Raw genomic sequence first — 21166 nt, 5'->3', positions numbered from 1 at the left:
GGGGAGCAGATCCACTAAAGGCCGAGCAGTGGATGAGTATGATTACCGCTCTCCTGGACTTCATGAGGGTAGAGGGTCATGATAGGGTGGCCTGTGCCGCATATATGCTGAGAGATGATGCCCGTATTTGGTGGGAAGTGACATCACAGACCACGGATGTTACTACTCAGGGTTGGGATGGATTCAAGGATTTGTTCAGCCAAAAGTATTATAATGTTGCCATCAGGGCAGCAAAGGTGAATGAATTTGTGGGGTTGGTTCAGGGCAACATAACAGTCATAGAATATGCCCTGAAGTTTGACAGATTTGCAAAGTTTGCACCGGATCTTGTGCTTACTGATTCAGCAAGGCAAGATAGATTAATGCTATGATAGCCTGAGATGTGAGGATTACAACAGTACCTGGGGGGACGACTTATGCCCAGGCTGTTGAGAAGGCTCTTACCGCTGAGGAAGCGGAGAACAAGAACTGGAGGGAGAATGCTGCAAGATGGGAGGGTCACAGAGCAGTGCCTCCATATTCTGTGTCTAGTAGGAGTGGAGGCCCCAGTGATCTGAAGAGGAAGACCCCTGTCACTTTGACCGCTGCTGGTCCTGATAGGAGAGGTCGGGGTACTCAGGGTGGCCGTCAGGGAGGTGATGATACGTGGAGGAGCTATCCAGCGTGCACGAGGTGCAGAAGACGCCATCCGGGTGAATGTCGGGCTAAGGCCTGTTATGTGTGTGGGGTGGTGGGACACCTTAAGAAGGACTGCCCAACACAGAAGAAAGGGGAAGCAAGGAAGGTGGACAACTTGACTCCAGCTCGAGTGTCCACCCTGACGCAGGCAGAGGCCGAGGCTAGTCCCTCTGTGGTGACAGGTAAGCTTTCTAGTGCTGGCTTTCCTTTTACTATATTGATTGACTCTGGTGCTACACATTCATTGGTTTCTAGTAAGGTGATTGATAGACTGTGTAGACCTAGTGAGTACTGTACTACGGGGTTCGAGACTATATTGCCTACATGGGAACTGGTAGTTTCTAGGAGGTGGATTAGAGCACTTCCAGTAATGGTCGATGGAAGGGAGTTATCAGTAGACTTGATTGAGTTGGGTATGGAGGACTTTGACATGATTTCAGGCATGGATTGTTTGGTTAGATACGAAGCTACTATTGATTGTAGGAAGAAGATGGTGACCTTTGAGCCGGAGGGCGAGGATCCCTTTGTTTTTGTGGGTACGGTATGTGGACCCCGGGTACCCATGATATCAGCATTGAGGGCTGGGGACTTATTACAGGGGGGATGTATAGGTTTCTTGGCTAGTGTTGTGGATACTACCAGGGTGTTGCCAGCAGGGCCGGAGGATACCAAATTGGTTTGTGAGTTATTGGATGTATTCCTTGAGGGTTTACCAGGGTTACCGCCGCATAGGGAGATTCAGTTTGTTATTGAGTTATCTCCAGGGATAGAGCCAATGTCGAGGGCACCATATAGAATGGCACCGACATAACTGAAGGAATTGAAGATACAGTTACAGGAGCTTTTGGATTTGGGGTTCATCAGGCCTAGTTTTTCGCCGTGGGGTGCTCCGGTTCTATTTGTGAAGAAGAAGGACGGGACTCCAAGGATATGTATAGATTATAGAGAATTGAACAAGTTGACCATCAAGAACAAGTACCCTCTACCAAGGATTGACGACTTGTTTGATCAGCTACAGAGAAAGATGGTATTCTCAAAGAATGATCTTCGATCTGGTTATCACCAACTGAGGATCAAGGACGAGGATATATTGAAGACGTCCTTTCGAACGAGGTATGGGCATTATGAGTTTTTGGTCATGTCATTTGGTTTGACCAATGCCCCAACAACCTTCATGGATTTAATGAACAGTGTGTTCAAGGACTTCTTGGATCAATTCGTCATTGTCTTCATCGACGAAATTTTAGTGTAATCTAGTTCAGAGGCAGAGCACGAGCTATATCTTCGACAGGTCTTGCAGAGGTTAAGAGAGCACTAGTTGTACGCCAAGTTTAAGAAGTGTGAGTTTTGGCAACCAGAAGTGACATTCCATGGACATATTGTTGGTGAAGACGGGATTAAGGTGGATCCATCTAAGTTGGAGGCAGTTAGAGATTGAACGAGGCCAAGGAACACCTCAGAGGTTCGGAGTTTCCTTGGGTTAGGAGGTTACTACAAACGGTTTGTGGAGGGGTTCTCGAAGATTGCTGCACCGATGACAGAATTGACACGGAAGAATTTGAAGTTCATCTGGTCAGACAAGTGTGAGAATAGTTTTCAAGAGTTGAAGCGAAAACTTATTACTTCACCTATGCTGAGTCTTCCTTCAGAGGAAGGAAAGTTTATGGTTTATTGCGACACGTCGAGGTTGGGTTTAGGCTGTGTGTTAATGCAGAACGGGAAGGTTATAGCTTATGCGTTACGACAGCTGATAAGGAAGATGCAATGAGAAAAACTCTTTACGCATCTACAGTTGGAAGTCTGATGTATGCCATGTTGTGTATTAGACCAAATATCTGCTATGCTGTGGGAGTAGTGAGCAGGTATCAGTCAAACCCAGGACCGGAACATTGGATAGCAATTAAGCATATCATGAAGTATTTAAGGTGGACTAGGGATTATATGTTAGTCTACAAGGGTGGTGTTTTGAACCCTGTAGGCTACACCAATTCAGATTTTCAGACTGATGTAGATGACAGGAAGTCTACTTCTAGAATGGTGTTTACTCTTGGGGGTGGAGCTATGATTTGGAGAACCGTAAAGCAGTCTGCAATCTCAGATTCCACCATGGAGGCTGAGTACATAGCCGCGTCAGAAGCAGCTAAGGAAATAGTCTGGCTAAAGAAGTTCTATTCAGATCTTGGTGTTATTCTAGAAATGGATAAACCCCTTGTGTTGTTTTGTGACAATATAGGAGCGATAGCCAACTCGAAATAACCTTGAAGTCACAAGAGGAGTAAGCATATAGAAAGGAAGTATCACATTATTTGAGAATATGTGGCCAAGGGAGATGTGAAGGTTATGAAGATTGCAACTGAAGCCAATCTTGCAGATCTGTTTACAAAGACACTACCATAAGCTACATTTGATAAGCATATCAAGGAAATGGGATTAGTAGAATTAAGGCATTAGTTTCAATTAGTGCAAGTGGGAGTTTATTGGGGTTTTATGCCCTAATTAAAACCTAATTTCTTTGTAATCTCATTTTATTACCAATAAAAGAATAAAAATCATTTTTTGACATGGTCAATCACTTTGCTCACATGTTTTATTTTCATGATTATTTGTTTAATATAAACTTCTATTAAATCCCGAGCATATAGCTAATCGTATTTATAGTGACGTAATCACAGTGGAATATAAATACAATTATATGTTCAAAATAAGTTAGTCCTAAGATTAGTCAGTGCACAGGATTTACACTGACTTGCCAATCTACGATATGATCTACTTACACATTGCGGTGTTATGTTCTTTCCAGAACATTAGCAAAGTAGATAAGATCAGATGTATTTGTTACATCGGACTGGACCAATATTGACAGTTGATAAGATAAGTAAACATACCGTTATTATCTATTCTAGTCATATCATATAGTTGACCATAGGTAAATTAAATCTCAATTCTGAGTGGTTAGTATTCTAACTGATTGTATTATTTGAGTTCTTTGACTTGTTCGTTACCAACTTACCCTACGGACTAGCCCATACTTACATCTTCGGAACTCGGTAGTATAATTGAGTGGGAGTGTTAATCATAGATATGAACATCTATAGCTTTTGATGAAGAAGTGAAACGATGGTTTCCTTTTAGTTTGGTTCAAGGTGTTAAATGATAGAGATCTCATTTCAGTAATTAAATTAGTTTACTGAAATATTATTTACAAGGAACTAAGTGTTTTAAGGATAAAATACAATGAGGGGTAAAACAGTATTTTAGTCCTATCTCATTGTGGACCATCTATAGAGGGTTGAGTGACAATTGTGGTTGTAACAATGGATAATTAATAGTGTGTCTATATTTGTTATAGAGCGTTCTATGAATTCAAGAGTGCAATTCCGAGTCTATAGTGGAGTCACGAGGAATTAATAAGTTAGTAAATTGATTTGTTAGATTTATGATAACTTATTGGAGCTTGATTTCATAGGCCCAAGGTCCCCATTGTACCTTGGATAAAATCATGTAGATAGTCTCAATTATTTGATTTAATTATCAAAGTTGACCAGGTCAACTTTGGATAGTTTCACAGAGTTATGTAATTTTGAGAAGAAAAAATATATTAGGGCAGATTTATTAATTAAGATAAATTGGTATCTAAATTAATAAATAATTTTAAATCAAGGTTCAAATTATAAATAATTAATTTGATAAATGATTTAAGTAATTATTTAATTAATTTAATCAATAGAAAATAATACAAGCCTTGATTTTAAGTCATTTGGGCTTATAATCAAATGAGAAATTTCACGGGCCTAAAACCCATGATAATTTCGACCTAGGGCTTCAAATTGGCTATTATTTTATTGCTTTTTTAATTAAATTAAATGGCCTAATTGAGTCTATTAAGGAGTGCTTAGAGAGAGTTGAAAACATAAGTCTAAACATAAGTTTAATCACTGGTTTTCTGATAGTTTTAGATTCTCTCTAAACACAAGTCATTTTCTAAGCCTCTTTGTTATTTACTCTTCTTCTCTCTGTATCTATCTCATGTGTTGAGAATTGCCCACTCTAGTCTAGGTGATTCTAAGGATACTTTGGAAGACTGTGAAGAAATTAGAAGAATAGTTCAGTTTCTTGATAATACTCTACGACAGAAAGGATACAAGAGTTAGAGAAATTGAAGGAATGACTCTTTCATTCCACTGCGTATACTGTAAGTATTCTTATTTTTGTTTCTCTTTGAATTTAATTTTAGAAACATGTTCTAGGTTATCTCATATTAATTTGTTTAATATTAGATCTACATAAAAATAAATAAAAATCCTGTATAAGTTTTCCTAACAACTGGCCTCAGAGCCTTTGGTAATCTTTATTTTCATGCATGAACATGTTAAAAATTGGATTATTTGATTTGTTTGAATAATTGGATGGTTTTCATGTTTTTAGGCAACATATTGATTTTATGTGATTATTATCAATTTTTAGGTTATTTTGTTGTGTTTTCTTTGCTATTAATTTTTATATATGCTTTATTTTGTGTAAAACATGTTAAAATTTAATTAGAAAATGATTTTGGTTTGAAAATTGCTAATTTTTTTTTGGAAAAATTGGACAAGCTACCCATGCGCGATCGCATCCGTGCGCCACCCTAGCGCCCTGCGCGCGCACGCCTAGGCACCAGCCACGCGATGAACAATACCTGTGGTACTGTTCATCCAAAAATAATTTTTTTTTAAAGAAATAAAAATTGTGAAAATAAATTATTTTTAATCAAAAACCAAAAATATCAAATTTGTTTTTGCATTTAAAATTATTTTTTAAAATAAGATATTTTTGTTAGTTGAGATTTAAATAATTAGATATTTTCTATAAAGATTCAAATTCAAATTTAAAAATAGACTAACAACTTATTTTTAAATCTTTTAATTTATTAAAATATTGGAATTAAGATATTAGATATTTAAGATATTTTCTTTTAAATTCTTGTTATTTTTATTAATTCTTTATTTGAAAAAATAAATATCTTTTTATTCTATAGTTTTTAATATTTAAATTATTTGAACTTTGAATATTGTTAGTTAGATATTTTTATGAATATTTGAATTTGATTAACTGTTTTGAGATATTTTAGGATTGTTATAACTATTAATATTGTTGACCCTCGAATTGGTCAATGACACGGAGTCAGATAAACGATATAGAATGAAATGAAAATAAGAAGAAATCAAGACGAAAAAGTAAACAACACAAACAATTTATAGTGGTTCGACCCCAATTAAATCATAACGACTTACATCCACTTAGTGTTCTTATTGATGTAGGATTCCAACACTGTGATCAATGAGCTAAGGGTTCACGAGTTTCACAAGCGTCGAGATGATTACAATTTTGGTGAACAATAACACTATAATTTTCTCAGTCCCCAAAAGTCCCCCAACTTGAGCCTTTTGATTCGTATTTATAGGCTCAAGAAGGTTCTATGGGCCAATGGGCCTTAATTACAATTAAGACTTGCGTATCTGGGTAAATATAGAGATTACAATTAATGCACAATTGCAAGATTGCACATCTGAAGGAAGTAAATGATTATATGCGACCAGGCGGGTTGCACATAAGTATGATGCTTGATAAACCAACAGTCTTCTGGTCGATGGCCGAGCAGGACACACTTCCTAAAAACAGCCACGTGCCTCCCACGTGTAGACCAATCCTGCCACGTCATCAGGTAGTCTGTTTTTGGGTAAACAAATATTTTAATGGTTAAAATATTAGCTATAGTTGTAACAACACAAGATATTTTTGAAAAACAGTTAAGATATTGATTTTAAAATTTAAATTTGGTTAAATTTTGAAAAATATAATTTTCTTTCAGCCAATTAATGAAATATTAATTTTAATAAATGGGATTTAAATTAACTTTGGTTAATTGTTGATAAATCCTATTTAAATTAAATTAACTTTGGTTATCTGATAGTTTTAGATTCTCTCTAAACACAAGTCCTTTTCTAAGTCTCTTTGTTATTTTCTCTTCTTCTCTCTGTATCTATCTCATGTGTTGAGAATTTCCCACTTTAGTCTAGGTGATTCTAATGATACTTTGGAAGACAGTTAAGAAATTAGAAGAATAGTTCAGTTTCTTGATAATACTCTGTGACAGAAAGGATACAAGAGTTAGAGAAACTAAAGGAATGACTCTTTCATTTCGCTGTGTATATGGTAAGTATTCATATTTTTGTTTCTCTTTGAATTCAATTATAGAAACATGTTCTAGGTTATCTCATATTAATTTGTTTAATATTAGATCTACATGAAAATCAATAAAGATTCTGTATAAGTTTTCCTAACAGTTAGGTCTTGTTTGATGAGATATAGTTGATTGTAGGCTCAATTTGGAGTTTAGTTGAGGTTTGGAGTGAGTTTATGGAGCTTTGGCACGAGGAAGTTTGAAGAAAAACCTAGAAAATTTTGCATGTGTTGGCTGTAGCGCTAGGCCACATTTTCTGGGGGGCTTGAGTCTTTGACTCTAGTGCAGTAGCGCCCATTTTGTAGCGCTGTAGCATTGCCCTGCCTGCAGAAATGGGTTTTGGGTATTTTTCTTAGTGTTTTTCCTTGGGGGCTCGGGGGTCGATTCCACAACCCCATTTGATGGAATTGGGCTTCCCGAGAGCTTGGGATTGGTTAGGAAGTGGGGTTACGGAATTGAATGTTAATCAGGATTCCATTTTACAGTTGTGACTAGGTATACACTAGGGCTCGGACAGGATTGTACTCGAGGGTCATCTCAATTAGCCAAAGCGCTCAGAATCAAAGGTAAGAAAACTGCACCCGATTATGTGGTTATGTTGGGACTAAGAGTTCCCTATCCTTGTATGTAATGTTGTACGATGGTATTAGGCCATGTGAACATGAAATAAACGGCCTAAGAGTGTCAGAATTAATATTGGCGCACAAGGACGCGGCTTGGCCACTGGTAGCAGAGGTTAATTATATAATCACTGAGCTCGGCCTAAGTGAGTGTAACGCTCTGGTTACCCCAGAACAGTTACGGTGATCGGTGAACCGGAAATTTGACCCGCTACCCGAGTCCTTTGGTTAAAAACGTGTTCTAAGTGTTATTAACAGGTTAAGGTGAAAAACAATAAAAAGGAAATGATGTATTTTATTGAGTACATAACTGCTCATGAGCTTTTCAAAACATTTACAAGTTGTTCATAACACAAAATGACCACTACCGTTTCAAATTTACAATCCCGCCGACCTAAGTGGCAAAAATAGGGTAAACCCCCTAGTTCTTCTGAGAACTCCTTGGCCGTGGTGGTCAAGCGGCCGCATATGTACACATCACCACCTAAGCTCTCCACTCAAGGCTAGGTGAGCTTTTCTTTCCCTTTACCTGCACCACATAGCACCCATGAGCCAAGGCCCAGCAAGAAAACACAATATAGCATGATATAATATCAACAATGATTATAATAATCATTCAGGACTATTAGTCCAAAACAGATAGGTGACAGTCGCAAAAGTCACTAAATTGGGAATAACTCCCTTCAGCCTTATGACGATAGGGTCACCGGGGCTTAACAGGTAAATAAACCTTTCATTAGCTTAAACAGGATAGGTGCATGGTGACTGCTCACCAACATAACCTACCTCATGACCATAGAGTCATAACCCTGGAACATCGTTCCCTAACCATGTGACAAGCAGTCACCTGGGCCTTATGCCCTGGCTCTCAATAACTAGTCTTAGACTAGCCAAGCGCTTATAAGTTCATCGACCTTAGGGTCGGTCCAGTGTTAATGCCTTAAATCCATTCGACATTGATATCGATTAGATCTAATCTTCATTCGCCCCTGCGTTCAGGACGCTTATGCCGTTTCTGACTCTTAGGTTAGTGTCCCTGACTATTCAGTGCCATATACAAGTAAACAATATTCACTAGCATTTAATATGCAATACATGTCCACATTTATCAATCAACATGCCTCAATAACAATCCTGCATGTCATATATACACAGGGTGCAGTTTTCTTACCTTAGGTTCGAGCGAGAAATATTATAAGGACGACCTCTGAGAACGATCGATCTTTTAGTTCCTTAGTGGTTACCTAATCACAACCAATTATAACCTCCATTAATGAGAATCCACAATGAAAGGGTCTTAACCTAAGCACCACTCTCGGGACCTCGAAACATGCCCACACGGTGAGTAGATTCGATCCCGGGCCTTAAGAGTTGAAACCCCAAGTCAAAAACCCTTAAAAACACACAAAACGGGACTTTGAAGGAACAGGGTAGCGCTACAGCGCTGACCCCTAGCGCCCCAGCGCTATTCTCAGAACCTCCAACACACCCACAAGCCTCCTGAGTAGCGCTGTAGTGCCCTAGGGTGGGCGCTATAGCGCTACCTCCAGACCAGGAATCCCCTGAAATGACCTTCTTCATCTCCTTCGATTCCAACCTGATTCCAAAGCTTCCAAATCCCATTTTTGATGCCAAATGAACCCAAAAACCATCTCAACATACCCCAAACATACCAACCATAGGAACCCTAGCCAAAACTCCCAACAAAACCAGGATCTCAAACTAGAAATCTCAACTGCAAAACAGAACCAAAATAGGGCAAACCAGAGAATTCTATGGTTAGAAACTGACCCAAAGCTCAACTTATGATGCCCTTAAAGGATGGAACACACTCCCAAACTACCAAGGCTTGCTTCCCAAGCTTGAATCCTCAAGAATGGTTAAAAAATCTCAAAGAAAACTGAAGGAGAAATAGATACGGGAAGGCTCTTGAACATACTATGTTTTCCACCTCTTTCTCAGCCAACAATAGTTATATCTATCCTAGGGGTGAAATGACCATTATACCCCTAGGTCAATTTAAAGTTTCTAAAAGCTCTCAAGGGAAAAATTGGTATTTTCCACCTATCTCGTTAATCATAATTAACGCTCTCCAATTCCCACTATTCTCAATAATCACAAACACCATTAATTCATATCCCGTTACCCTTTAACTCCCGGTAATGCTCTAATCATTAAAATCACCCCGAGACTCACCCCGAGCCCCGAACTTAAACCTGTTGTGACTAGACCACTAATCAATAATCCAAGATCGTCTCATGTCGAATAGCTCGAACAAACCCACATTATAATGTGGTCTCAACAGCATATCACCGACATGCATACAAATATACAATTATACCCTTAGCGGGCCAAATTACCATCACACCGCTGTAATTAAAATGTGGACTCACATGCATGCATTTAACATCATATTATAATACAATTCACATATACATGCATAATATCATTTAATGGCATAATTAAGCAAGTATGGCCCTCCCGGCCTACTAATCCCGCCATTAAACCACATCGGAGAATTTGGGGCTTTACAACTATCCCCTCCTTACAAAAATTTTGTCCTCTAAATTTACCTGAACAGCTCGGGATACTGACTCTGCATATCTGACTCTAGCTCCCAGGTCGCTTCCTCGGCCTTGCTGTTCCTCCACAACACCTTAACCAAAGGTATCGTCTTATTCCTGAGGACCTTATCTTTTCTGTCAAGTATCTGAACTGGATGCTCCTCAAAGGAGAGATCTGGCTCAAACTTCAGATCCTCGTAACTCAAAATATGATTCACATCAGATACATACCTCCGAAGAGCTGAAACATGAAATACATTATGCACAGCTGAAAAAGTTGGAGGCAAAGCCAATCTGTAAGCCACTTGACCAACCCTCTCCAGGATCTCAAATGGACCTACAAATCTGGGGCTCAGCTTGCCCTTCTTCCCAAACCTTCTCACCCCTTTCCATGGCGAGACTCTAAGGAAGACATAGTCTCCCACTTAGAACTCCACGTTCCTGCGTTTGGGATCCGCATAGCTCTTCTGTCTACTCTGAGAAGTAAGCATCCGAGCTCTAATCTTCTCAATGGCCTCACTGGTCCTCTGAACTGCCTCAGGACCTAAGTAACTCCTTTCACCTGTCTCATCCCAATGAATGGGAGATCTGCACTTCCTACCATACATCATCTCATAAGGTGCAACTCCAATGGTAGACTGATAAATGTTATTGTAGGAGAACTCTATCAAAGGTAGATACTTACTCCAAGATCCACCAAAGTCCAGTACACATGCTCGCAGCATGTCTTCCAATATCTGGATCGTCCTCTCAGATTGCCCATCTGTCTGAGGATGATAAGCAGTACAGAACTTCAACTATGTTCCCATGGCTTTCTGCAAACTCCCCCAGAACTTAGAAGTAAAAGTAAGGTCCCGATCTGACACGATCGACCTAGGCGCACCATGGAGGCACACGATCTCTCTCACATAGAGATCTGCATACTGGTCAACTATATAGGTAGTCCTCACTGGCAGAAAGTGAGATGACTTGGTGTAGCGATCTACTATCACCCAAATAGAATCATGTTGACCAACAGTCTTGGGTAAGCCCACCACGAAATCCATCGTGATGTCTTCCCACTTCAACTCTGGGATATCCAGAGGCTGCAATAACCCTGCCGGCCTCTGATGCTCAGCCTTGACCTGCTGACATGTCAAGCACTTAGCCACATACTCTACTACATCTCTCTTCATCCCTGGCCACCAATACAACGATCTCACATCCTGATACATCTTCGTGGTGCTTGGATGCAAAGAGTAAGGTTTAGTATGAGATTCATCCAGAATCTCTCGCCTCAAAGCAGTGTCTAATGGAACACATATCCGCCCTTTGTATCTCAACAAGCCTAATTCAAACACTGTATAATCTTTGGATGCTCCGGCCAGAACATCCTCTCTGATCTTGATCAGCTGTGGATCACTCAACTGACCCTCCTTAATTCTCTCCAACAGTAGTGACAGGGAGGGATGATACAGGGACAGAAGAATCTAAAGTGCCTATTTTTCCATTAGAGTGGCTTGTGGTTGTACATAAACTTTGAAATTTTTGTAAACTGTCCTTTAAAACCTGTTTTGGGATCCCATGTATTAAATGTTTATTTTAATGAGAGATTTTCTGTTTATGACCAAAGTCTTTTAACCCTAACCTAATTATAACTTTAGGGTCATATTTTCAACTATATGACTTGATTAGCAAGTCTTGCACCTTTATAATCACACAGTGTAATGACTTTGGTTATCCAGGGTGTTACATAACACCACATATGACTACTATGAATCTCAAGTTGCTCATGTGGATAATAAGCAGATATTGTTCCCCTTGGTCATTTCTCTGTGTATTTATCTGCCAGTTGAACCTGAGTTGAGTGAATGAACTTGTGCTAAAATCAGGGTACAACATTTCCCCCCGAAGCCCCTACTCGTGTATGATGTCATCACTTTCTGACCTACACAGTAGGGGCTTTTAGAATTCTGTTACATAAAACCAAGCCTGCCCACTACTCGAGTATTGGACACGTGGTTTATTTTGATTGGCGTCTGTTCGGGTTTCGAGGACTGCAATAATTGTCTTGTCAACTTTTTACCGCTATTTGGTCTATTTAATCTTGGCCCTTGGATCTTGAGCTAACCTAATTGCATGGCCCAAATTAATTTCCATAATTTACGTATAAATAGGATGACCAGATTTCAAACCTCACCACCTTTGCATTTAAAAATTTCCCTTTTTTGAACTCCCAAGCTTCCCTTCTTCCCCAGAATCCCCCAAAACTGTTCATTATACCCGAACATTCAAAATATTTCTAGAAGCTTCCCGTGATCCGAATCTACATCCTCCAGTCAACGAACACACTTCCTGTAAGCCCTTGGTTTGAAATGTTTTCCCCCCTTTTCTTTATCCACTGGAATTTCTGTTCTTAGTTGTGTTCATCCACAACGCTAATTGTAGTTACTATTAGGCTATTTCTAAATGTTCATAAGGAATAGGTTTCGATTTAGGTTCAATGGGTGAGTTCAAACATGTTTTAGAAATAAGACGTCCATAAACTGGGGAAATTTCTGGGTAAATCTGGGTAACCTTAATGGTGAATTGATTTAAAGAATACCCATTTGGGTTAAAGAAACTGAAGGGTCTTTAGGTTTAAAACCAGATAGCTTAGGGCTCACTTTTGCTTGGGTGGTTTTGCACTAAACCACTTCCTAAGGAAATTATTGGCCTCACATTTCTTACACATGAATCCCTAAATATTAAGGGACTATTAGGAAATCGAGGAGCATAGCTTAGGATATCGCGTGGCATCACACGATGTTGCTGAGGCCTACCTTAGCTCGGTTAACCAAAATAACCCGTTTTGTCCTTCGTACTCTCGCGTCATAGTTATAGATCATCTTAGGTCCCCTTCTAACTAGGCCGCTTTGTCATCAGGCGATCTGATGGCTCCTCCAAAGAAGAACGTTCCAAAGAAAAATGCCTCGAGCTTATCCTCTCAATACAAGAACAAGGGGAAGTAGGTCGCCTTTGATTCTCCCATCCCGCACTTTGGTCCGGTGGTTGAGAAGGAGCTCATTATCGACCCTAACGCTTATTTAGAGCACGAGTGTATAGTCTCAAAAATCACAACTCAAGGGAAGGTCAACAAAATCCTGTTGAGTCACAACATAGAAGTAGGATCCGACACTCTTCTCGCCCGACCTGTGTTTGAGGGGGAACGGAGTTGTGTCCCCTTCCAGGATCACTACGTAGCCTGGAGCGACGAACATGTGAAGGCCGACGCCTTCCTTCCTTTGGACCAGTACTTCGCAGACTTCTTGAACTACGTGAAACTGGCTCCATTTTAGCTCCCCCAAACTCCTACAGGCTTATGGCGGGGCTGAAATACCTGTTCTTGAAACATGAGTTGGAGGTCCCCATCCTGACAGACATATTTTACTTCTTCTACCTCAAGGCAAGCCTCGACCAGAGGGGACGTGGTGACGGTTTCTACTACCTCACGCGGTTTCCAAACTCCGCCTCCGTCATTGAGCTCCCCAGCCATCCAAACGATTATAAAGATTTATTCTTTATGTCGAATGGCTTTAGAAATTGCAAACACCATTACTTCAACCGACCTCGTAAGTCTTCCATCCTTGTAAATCCAGCTTGTGAAATTTTGTTCCTTTAAAATATTTCCCTTTCTTTTGTATATGTCTTAATTGAATTTGTTTCTCGTGCAACCATATTTGTAAGGACGGAAAAGTCTGCAACCCTTGGGGGTCAGTATGAGAAGCTGTCCAGACTTTCCCCCTCGTGAAAAGGTCTATCGTCTGGTCATGAATGACGTCATGATGCGGGCCTGTCAATTGATTGGCGAGGGTCAAACACTGGTCTTGAGGACCCGGGCTCCTCTTTCGGTGATCCCCGAGCTCCCTTCCTCTTAAGAGGCCTTGTCAGCCACTGGGGATGAGGAGGAGGAAGAGGACGTGGTTCCTCTTGTGCGAAATTTGTGGTCCCCCGAACCAGACCAGAGACTTAATCCTGATCGAGCTACCTCCGGGGTAGCAGCCTGCCCTTCCGGCCAATGTAACCCATACCTTTTTAGGGAATTAGATAGGGTTGTTGCCAATTTTAGGTTAATTTTTTATAACCCGAATCAGCTCGTTAGCCAACATCCTTCCAACCCGAATCTAAATGTAACCCTTCTGCTGTGCGTAGACCACCTAGTGGTATGTTATGACAATGGCTACCCTAGGGGCACAATAGTAGTTGATAATACCTTAAACTTTAGATCCGCCATTTTTGAGGAATATGGGACAAACTGTAGGACCTGGCCTTCTCTGCTCCAGGGTGCATTTTCCCCTGGGTTCAGACAATACGTAGACAAATCCAACCCCGAGGAAGAACCCGAACCCCCTAGGTTCCAAGAGATATTAACTTTAGACTCCCCTTCTCCTCCATTAAATCGAGGGTCGGAGGTCATGCCTATCCCGATCAAAACACCCGAGATGGTGCTAATAGACTCCTCCTCAATCACGGAGGGTAGGTTCTTTGTTTTCTCTTTCTTTATAAATGTTTTTGGTACAACTTTTGTGAGCTAATTCCCTTTTTTCTTTATAGGTGAAGAGATGGAACAACCAGGAGCTCCTGACCTGCAAACTGTTTTCCAAGCTAAGAAAGCCAGCACGAGCCTTGTCGTGAAGAGGCTCAGGGTGGCGAAGAAGACCACCCCAGCAATGGGGAACACTTCAAAATCCCTTGCCAAGAATAAGGACACGAGCTCGATTTGGAAGCCAGCTCCGGTGGCTAAGGTTGTTGCTGAGAAACTTCCTCCTCCCCCCTCGACATATTCCCCCACCTCCCCAAGTTATTCAAGCTGAGGCCCCCATTGTCCGAATACTTGTTGATCCTCAAGACCCAGAGAAGATCCCAGAAGCCTTCCGGGGTATCATATATGAAACTGCAACTCACATGGTGGGTCACGCTTACAAAGCCAACTCGAGGGACCTGAGGACCATTGAGGAGCGCAGCCCCGAGAACGTCCTTGAGTATGCCATGGGGATGAATCTCACTGTGAGTTCTTTTCCTATACTTGGTGGTGAAATTGTTTTGTTTTTTTTACTGTGCTCACCTTATATTTTGGACTTGTTCTGTTATTTTATAGTCCGTCTTGGCCCAATACCGCAACATAGCTCGTGCTAGGGCCAGAAATGAAGAGCTCCAGGCTGAGCTAGATGCTACCAAGGAAAGTGAGCAGGCCGCCAAAGTTGCCCTGACAAACGCTTAGAAGAATGAGCAGGTTGTCCAGGCTGCTCTCACCTCTTCCCAAGAAAGAGAGTAGGCCACGAAGGCCGCGCTATCTGCCTCCCAAGCTTAAACCGCTGAGGCGAATCATCTCATTGAACGTCTTCAGGTCGAGATTGGCGAGCTCAAGAAAAAATTACTTGAGGCCGAAGCTAAAGCCAAGGAGGAAAAGGTGGCATCTTCATCAGCCATGGAGGAGATGTTGTACCATTGCTGGGCCTTCAACCAAGATGGGAACTTCTCTTTTATGGAGCCCGGTTATAGGATCCGTACCTTGCTAAGTACAAGGCTTGGCTCTCACACGAATCGTCAGAGACTGGTGAGGCGTTCGGAGTGGTGGAGGGAGGAGAGGAGGTCACTTCTGCGGGGCGAGCTGATGGAGCCCAATGATATTTTTTAGTTTTCTTTGTAATTGTTAGCAATTTTTTTGATATTAAACAATTGCCTTCGGGCTTAGTTCGAGATTTTTTCCTCCTCGACATGACAATATATTTGTTTGTTTTATATTAATATATATATCTAACTTTTGATCCATTCGTCTTTCCTTTATTAATTTATCATGCTTATGAATCCTTAGACTCTTGTACATTTGAGATTTTAGGAATCGACTTTTAGATCAAGAAAGATTTTATCGAACTTGGTTATGTCCAAGTTTTGTTTGCTTATTTGTATCATACCTGTTTAAGAATCATGCCTTGAACTTGGTTATATCCAGGGTTTTTAATAATTTAAACTTAGTTTGTGCTAGGTTTATTGATAACTCGAGCTTTAAAAAGCCCTTTAATAAATTTTCCCAAACTTCTAAGTTTCGGACCTGGTTACGTCCAGGGTTTTAAATGATTTAAACTTAGTTCGTGCTAGGTTTATTAAAAAGCTCGAGCTTCTAAAAAGCTGTTGAATAATCAATTTTTTCAAGCTTCTAAGTTTTTTAATCTTATCAAGCAGGCTTAATTTTTCCAACCTCGGGTTATGTGCCCCCCCAAGCAACCAGAATGTATAAAATTTCTTGGTTGCTTCTACAAATATGAGAAAACGAGCTAATACAATACTAAGAAATAGTTATTTAGCAATCCATTTATTATTTAATTAGAACGACTTTTATAAATAAGCCTTACATGGATGGTGGTACTATTGATAATATTTTTTCAAATGTAGAGCATTCCAAGTCCGTGGGACTACTTCCTCATTCAGCCGAGCTATCTTGAAAGTTCCTTCACACAAGACCTCAACGACCTGATATGGTCCCTCCCAGTTCAGGCCTAATACACCGTCCTTGGGGTCCTTGTTTGCCAAAAAGACCCTTAGGAGAACTAAGTCTCCTAACCCCAGTCTACGACTCTTGACTTTTGAATTGAAATAGTGAGTGATCTTTTGTTGATAATGAGCGAGCTGTAGTTGCAATTCCTCTCATTTTTCTTCGATTAGATCGAGGGATGCGTTAAGTAGTCCATTATTTTGTTCTTGATTAAACATCCTTTCCTTGTGAGTAGTTACCATAGCTTCAATTGGAAGCATGACCTCGCTTCCGAAAGTCAGGGAAAAAGGAGTATGCCCCGTGGAGGTCCTGTGAGAAGTTCAGTAGGCCCAAAGTACCTGCAGCAGCTTTAGGCCATTGTCCTTTGGCTTTGTATAATGTATAACCTCTTCTTCAGGCTTTCCTTAAGGGTTTTGTTTATAGCCTCGACTTGCCCATTTTCCTGTGGATACGCTACTGATGAGAAGCTCTTAGTGATACCATATTTTTCACAAAAGTCAGTGAAGAGATCGCTGTCGAACTGTGTGCCCTTGTCTGACACGATCTTTTTAGGAAGCCTAAACAGACATATAATACTCTTCACCATGAAGTCCAAAGCTCTTTTTGATGTGATGGTTTCCAGAGGCTCGACCTCTACCCACTTAATGAAATAGTCAATCGCCACCACCGCATAACAAACTCCCCCCTTTCCCATAGGTAGGGAGCCTATTAAGTCGACTCCCTATACCGCAAATGGCCGTGGGGATGAAATCATCGTTAGCTCAACTGGAGCAGCTCGGGAAATCATAGCGAAACGCTGACATTTGTCACACTTTTGAACATATGAGATTGAGTCTTTCGTTAAAGTGGGAAAAAAATAGCCATGCCTCAATATCTTTAGTGCTAGGTTTTTCCCCCCAGCATGATCTCCACAAAAGTCTTCGTGTATTTCTCGTAAAATGGTTTTGGCTTCCTCGGGAAAAATGCATTGTAGGAGAGGCAACGAATGACCACGTTGATACAAGGTTCCATCTATTATTACATATCGCGGAGCTTGGTAAAGTATTTTTCTTGCGGTCTTTTCTGTCGTCAGGTAACTTTCCTGTTGCGAGGTGTTCCATTATGGGAGTCATCCAGGTGTGTCTTATGTCGATCATTTTGACCTCTATCATTTCCTCTGTCACACTCGGACTCTCTAGGAACTCCACCGGCACTACATTCAACATTTCAACTTCTTTTGTGATGGCAAGTCGTGCCAAAGCGTCTACATTCAAATTCTGCTCGTGGGGTATCTGTTCAACATAACTGTACTTAAATTCAGACAGTTCTCCATTTACCTTAGCTAGGTAGGTCGCCCCCGCCATCTTGGTACCTCGAGCATGATATTCTCCCAATACCTGATTGACCACGAGGTGAGAATCACTATAGCATTGGATAGTTTTTGCCTTGAGCTCCCTTGCCACTCTCAGCCCTGTTAGCAAGGACTCATATTCGGCTTCGTTGTTGGATGCCTCAAATCTGAATCTTAGAGATGTATGAAATTGTTGCCCTTCTAGTGAGATTAAGATGATCCCAGCTCCTGATCCATTCTCATTTGATGATCCGTCCATGAAAATTTTCCATAACTCTTGCACCGGCTCCTTCAAGAGCTCCTCTTGAAATCTGGTGCATTCAGCCATAAAATCAGCAAGGGCCTGACTTTTGATTGAGGTCCGTGGCACGTACAATATCTCAAAATGGATAAGTTCGATAGCCCATTTTAAAAGACGTCCCGACGTTTTAGGATTTTGCAAAACCTGCCTTAAAGGCTAGTCGGTCATGATGTTGATAGAATGGGACTGGAAATATGGCCGGAGCTTTCTGGAAACCAATATCAGATAGAATGCCAGTTTCCTTATCAGTGGGTATCGTGACTCGGCTTCGAGAAGTCTCTTGCTTATATAATATACTGGTTTTTGAGCATGGTCTTCTTCTCGAACTAACACGGCACTAACTGCATTCTCTGTCACGGCCAGATAAAGAAATAGAGGTTCTCCCGACATAGGCTTAAATAACACTGGGGGTTGGCCAGGTGCGCTTTTAGGTCGAGGAATGCCTGTTCGCACTCTTAAGTCCACTAAAATTTTTTGTTTCCTCTGAGCAAGTTGTAGAATGGCAGACACTTGTCAATGGATTTTGAAATGAAATGATTCAAAGCCGCCACCCTTCCAGTTAGGCTTTGGACTTCTTTACACGACCTAGGCAAGGGAATTTCTAACAATGATATGATTTTCTCAGGATTCGCCTCTATCCCCCTTATGTTGACTATGAACCTCAGGAATTTTCCAGATGCCACTTCGAAAGTGCATTTCCGAGGATTCAGCTTCATGTTATACCTCCTTAATATTCCGAAACATTCTTCTAGATCGGGCACATGGTTATTGGTAGTCTTTGATTTGACAAGCATGTCATCGACATACACTTCCATACTTCTCCCGATCTAATTAGCGAACATCTTATTGACCAAGCATTGATATGTAGACTCGACACTCTTTAGCCGGAATGGAATAACTTTATAACAATATACATTATGTTCGTTCTTGATCTGCAGGATTCATAGCGATCTAGTTATATCCAGAATACGCGTCCATGAAGGAAATGAGCTCGTGACCTGCCATGGCATCTACAAACTGATCAATCCTTGGCAGTGGGAAACAATCCTTGGGACAAGCTTTATTCAGATCAGAGAAGTCGATATAGGTCCTCCACTTCCCATTTGGCTTCGGGACCAACACGGGATTGGCGACCCAGATCGGGTATTTTGCCTCGCGGATAAATCCACATTTTAATAATCAAGCTACTTCTTCCTCAAGAGCTTCAGCTCAGACCGTTCCTAATCGCCTCCATTTTTGGGATTTTGCAGGCATGTTCTTGCCCAAATTTAAGGTGTGCATGATTACATTCGGATTTATTCCCACCATATCTTCATGTGACCAAGAGAAAATGTCCAAATTCTCCTGTAAGAAATCGACCAACTCCTTCTTCCTTTTGTTGTCAAGATTCTTCCCAATCTTTATGACTCTTGAAACTTCTTTGGGGTCAATGTTTACTTCCTCGTGCTCCTCTATGGCTTGGAGTTCTAACCTGTCTTCGCCTATTTGTGGGTCAATGTCATCATGTTGGGCGACGTCACTATCCTCTTTTTGCTGAGGTTCTTCCGTCCCGCAAGTAACTTCTACTTCCTAGGACTCCTCAACTCCGTTATTTATGACCAATGCTTGCTGCCCGAGTTGTGATTTTCCCTTCATAGAAATACTATAGCATTCTCTGGCAGCCAGCTGATCACCTCTGACAGTGCATATTCTTGCGACTGAGGAGAATTTTATTGCTAGGTGGCAGATAGAGGTTATGGCTTCAAACACCATCAGCGCAGGTCGACCCAAAATTACATTGTACGCAGCTGGACAATCGATTACCACGAACTCAAGTAACTTGGAAACAGTTCTCGAGTCTTCTCCTAAGGTCACCACCAATCTGATCGTCCTGATGGCTACTGACCCTTCACTAGAAAACCCATTGAGGTCACCTTCAAATCAGTTACAAGTAACACAATTTTTTCAAAGGTGGACTTGAAAAGTATATTCAAAGAACTTTCGTTATCTACTAGTGTTATCTGGACCCTTAGTTGGCGAGCTGAACGGTTATGACCAACAGATCGTTATGTGGGAATTAGACGTGGCTAGCATCCTCATCTATGAAAATGATTTATTACTTTTCCAATCATTGCTATTTCGATAACCACTATTCCGAGACGAACTCCACACCATTATGGGACTTCAGTTCGTTAATGTAACTCTTCTGGGCCCCGCTGCCCATGCCTGCCAAATGAGGTCCTCCTGAAATGGTGGTTATATCTCCCCTTACTATCGGAGGAGGGTGGACCTGATTTGTTTGAGCTCCAGTTTGACTTACTGGAGCTTCAGGAACTGATTAAGGGTTTGGTCCAGCGGGCTGATTAGGGACAACCCGATTTTGGGCGTACTGGGCCAACGGTCTGGCTTTGATGAGAGTTTCGATCTCATTCTTCAGTTGTTGATAGTCATCAGTGTTATGATCGATGTCGTTATGGAATCAGCAGAACTTTGAAGAATCTCTCTCTGCCCTCTGGTTCTTCAACGGCTCTGGCTTCTTCCATGGAAGGCGAGTAGCATTTGCCAGGAAGATGTGCTCCTTGGTGTCCGTTAGGTTGGTATAAGTAGCGTAAACAGGTTTGAACTTCTCCATAGATTTTTTTTTCTTTGTCACACTTTGGCTGCCCTCGCCATTTCCCTTCCTTTTGTTATTCCCCCCTAGGTTATTCTGGGTAACGGTATGAGCCGTAGCTGCAATGTCTGTTACCGCTCCAACGGGCTGGACAGGGGTCTGGCTGGTTCCCGTGATGGAAGCTCATGCCTCCTCTAGGTTAATCCACTCTTGAGCTCAGGCCAAGAATTCATCCACACTCTTAACTCCTTTTCTTTGGAGTTCCTGCCACAGGTCTCCCCCAACAAGGATTCCCGTCCTCATTTCCATGAGTTTGGAGCTGTCATCAGCATCTCTAGCTCGTGCAGCG

This window comes from Humulus lupulus, chromosome 3 (assembly GCF_963169125.1).
Source record: "Humulus lupulus chromosome 3, drHumLupu1.1, whole genome shotgun sequence".
NCBI lineage: Eukaryota > Viridiplantae > Streptophyta > Magnoliopsida > Rosales > Cannabaceae > Humulus > Humulus lupulus.
The sequence above is the reverse complement of the archived record's forward strand: the minus strand, read 5'-3'. Positions refer to the sequence as shown.